Source organism: Limulus polyphemus, unplaced genomic scaffold (assembly GCF_000517525.1).
Source record: "Limulus polyphemus unplaced genomic scaffold, Limulus_polyphemus-2.1.2 Scaffold2970, whole genome shotgun sequence".
In the NCBI taxonomy this organism is placed as follows: Eukaryota; Metazoa; Arthropoda; class Merostomata; order Xiphosura; family Limulidae; genus Limulus; species Limulus polyphemus.
The window spans coordinates 41,760-45,875 of record NW_013668580.1 but is presented as its reverse complement, the minus strand read 5'-3'; positions in this window follow the sequence as shown (position 1 = coordinate 45,875).

Here is a 4,116-nt window from a genome sequence, read left to right as displayed (position 1 = left end):
GGTAATGAATTATACTGTAATCATGTAACATTTCAGGAGACCTATAAACAACAATTTATCACGTATGAAAACAACAACAACAACAATAAGAACAGCTGTATCGAATACAATACTGGTCCAATCTTTGTTAGATAGCTTAACACGTTCTCCATATGTTGTTGTTGTTGTTTTAGTTTCCAAGACCTTGGCTGGTTGAAAAAACTCAATCACGTAAAGAAGAAGAATTAAAAAGGCGAAACCTTGCGTTTATGTTGTGATTTCGGTTTTATTTTTTCGTTTAAATCGTTCTTAACAGAACATCTTTTAGTAATATTAGACAGAAGATCTCGTCACGAGATTAAGCATTATATATTTACCAAAACAGCAGAGGGTAAGGTACATTGTATGAAAACGATTTTGGAGCCGCACCACGTTGTTACAGTACATGTCGCCACGTCCGGCCATTCCGTATCTGACGGCTGTGCTTCTTGACAATAGCCCTACAGCCCAGTTTCCATTGCTAAAGGCTCCGTTATAAGGCACATCATTCTTCCTTACACGTGTTCCATAATCTATCTAGTGGACGAAGTCAACGGTTTCCCAGCGCCATTTTCATTAGCCAAATCGTACAGAAATTCATAGGTCCTGCGTCCGCCGACTTGAAAGATATTTCTTTTTATGTAATAGCATAAATACACATTTCATTCTCCAACTCCAGGTATGCAGCAGTGGAACAGTGGTTATGACTGAAAGCTTTATCTTACTGAATTTTTACCCTATTGACCTCGTTTCCAAGTCGTGATATTTCTTGCTCATGTTGTGTGCTATTGCATGGGGCACACGAACAGCCTTTGCCACCGACTTTGTATTCGTAGATTTTCACGCGTTACAATATACTGCAGTCTGCTTATCACGATGGGAGTACGTCTTGTTGCAGGTCTCTTTCTAGATGGTTCTGGTGCCCCAAGTTGATCCATATTCCTTTGTTTTCCAATGTCATTAAGTACAAGGGATATCTCCGTTGGAAATGCTGATTCCCCTATCTGAACACGTCTTTATAATCTGAGCATATGAATATTTTGCGTCGGACAGAGTTGTTACACACCTTTCCTAAAAGCAATCAATTTTCTGTGTTAGCACACTACCTACGAAACGCCAAACGATATCAAAATGTAGTTCTGATACACACAGTTCAACCACGACCTTATTTAATCTACTGCTGATTTGATTATTCAAAATCATTTTAATATAACTTACCCAATCTTGTATAATCAGACATCTTCTACTAGACGCTGTTCACATCTTATACAACACATGTAATAAGCGGCCAGATAAAAGGCCCCAAGATGGCATTAGTTTAAAAACGCTTACAAGAGAGAGAAGGCAACCAGTCCGCAACAACCTCCGCCTTTTATCGACTGCTTTTGAATGAATAACGGAATTAACTGTCATAGTTAGAATAACCTCATAGCTGAAAGTGCGGAACATGTTCACCACCAGCATCTTGCAGCTTTAACCTTGGACCTTTTGATCCGTAGTCACAACGTTAATCACTAAGCCATGCACGGCTCTAGTAAGTTGAACATAATAGTAGAAAAAACGCATTTTTTATCAAATGCAAGTTTAATCTCCAAAAGGCTAATGTTATGAAATAATTAATTTTTATGCACGTATGTATACACATGAATGAAAACAGCCAGCATTAACGAATTCTTGCACGAAAAAGAAATATAGGAGTATTAAGAACGATATGACATACATTATTAAAACACGTAAATATAGGAGTATTAAGAACGATATGACATACATTATTAAAAACACGTAAATATAGGAATATTAAGAACGATATGACATACATTATTAAAAACACGTAAATATAGGAGTATTAAGAACGATATGACATACATTATTAAAAATATATAGGAGTATTAAGAACGATATGACATACATTATTAAAAACACGTAAATATAGGAGTATTAAGAACGATATGACATACATTATTAAAAACACGTAAATATATAAGTATTAAGAACGATATGACATACATTATTAAAAGTATATATAGGAGTATTAAGAACGATATGACATACATTATTAAAAACACGTAAATATATAAGTATTAAGAACGATATAACATACATTATTAAAAGCATATATAGGAGTATTAAGAACGATTAAGCCTAGGAGTTGGTGACGACTAGCTGCTTTCCCTTTAGTCTAACACTGCTAAATTAGGAACAGCTAGTGTAGATAGCCCTCGTGTAGCTTTATTCAAAATTCAAAACAAACAAACAAACCCTCTTGACCTGTTGTAAGACTACAGTATCCTTCCACTAGTCATATATATATATATATATATATATATTAGTTTTGTTTCTTTATTGTTATTTCTTTAAGTAAAGCCAAATTAGGCTGTCTGCTGTGTTCATCTGAGGAATCGAACCCCGAATTTCAGCGTTGTACGTCCCTTACCACTGACCCACCAAGGGACAGTTAGAGTAGAACATGTAGGAAACACGTTTTCATTTTTTCTAATCATGTAACCAGGGGCGGCACCATCCTCTTCCTCATGAGGAGGAGGAGGTGAGCTTGACAAACAATTCAAAGGGTTGAACTCTACACCTTACGGGCAGTATTTAGAAAGTGAGCCAGTTTGTGCGGGAACTGCAGAGAAAGCTAAAGCATATTTTGAGGGTATCTTCAGCCCCAACAAACTTTTCCCCCCTATACCACCGCCTTATATTATAACATTCATTAATTTTTACATATCGACAAAAGATCTCATCTCATTACTTACGTAGTTCAGCTTTAAAGGATTATGTAAATTAATAACATTCCACGTGCAAATGTCAATTCTGCGTAACAATAAATGATAAAAAAAGAAAAGAAACATATATAACAAATACACGAGGATTGTATTTTCTCCGAGTCTTATATTCTTTTCAGTACAATATTCAAACTAGAATACTAAGCCTTGTTTCATTTTTTGTTTAGTCATATCGAAATCAGCACTAGAGGTTCTTAAGCCTGATTCAACATAAAGTTAAAATTAGCTTCTGCTCACACGCTGTTATCACTAAAATCGTTACGCGAACGAGACATTGAATTACTTATCGTTGATCTTCTGCGATATAAATAAATTGTCACAGGTGAGATTGTCATACTGGGATTGAGATGCTTTTCAAATTACGGTACTTCAGGACATACAACTCGTGGGGGGCGGGGGCATATACATGTTAAGAAATTAATATAATTATCTTTTTTTTTTATTCTTGTTTCGTGAAAAAGAGTCTCTAATTAACTTTTTAAATAGGATAGCTGGGCGTGAACGAGCGGTTAACGTACTTGGACCATGAATATGAGGATTCGAGGTTCCCATCTCGTTACCGCAAAAACGCGCTCTTCGCTTTGGAATCGTGCATGTGTTATAAGTGTGATTGTCAAAACGAAATACTGGGGCAGCCTGGCGGTGGGTGCTGTTGACTAGTTGTCTTTTCTTAACCTATCACTTCGTAATTAGGTGTGGTAACGTTAGATGAGCGAAGAACGTTTTTCTGACGACGTTACAACAAATTTAGAAGAACGAAGACATCGTTCTGATGACGTCATCATCAAATATTGTTGTAAAATGTATGCAATAAATGAACACAATTGTAACTTTGTTAGTTATGAAAATCATAATTAAAGTCTGAGAAAAAAATTTTTTTACACCCATTTCTATGAACTGTTAATGTCGTATTATTGCAACAATCTTACTGATCCCTTAACAATGTCTGACGAGTTTTGGACGTTTCGTTACGGACAGCTTGTGATATAGATTTTTTGTTACCGTCACATCTACAGGCGTAAGCAAGGGGGCCGCCCCCCCTGAAAATATAGCCATATTTATCACATATTATTTTTCAGCTTTTATGTATATAATAAACTCGTTTTGTATCATTTAATATAAAAAATACAACTTCTATAAACACTATTTGATTTGATTTGATTTGTTTTAATGACCATATTATTAAAAATTTAGAGCAATTTCAGCTTTTTAATTCATTGCCCCCCCCTTAAAATTTTCTGCCTCCCCTAAGTGGAAAATCTGGGCACGTCACTGGTCACATAGTTACGAAATGTTTCGTTTGCAACTG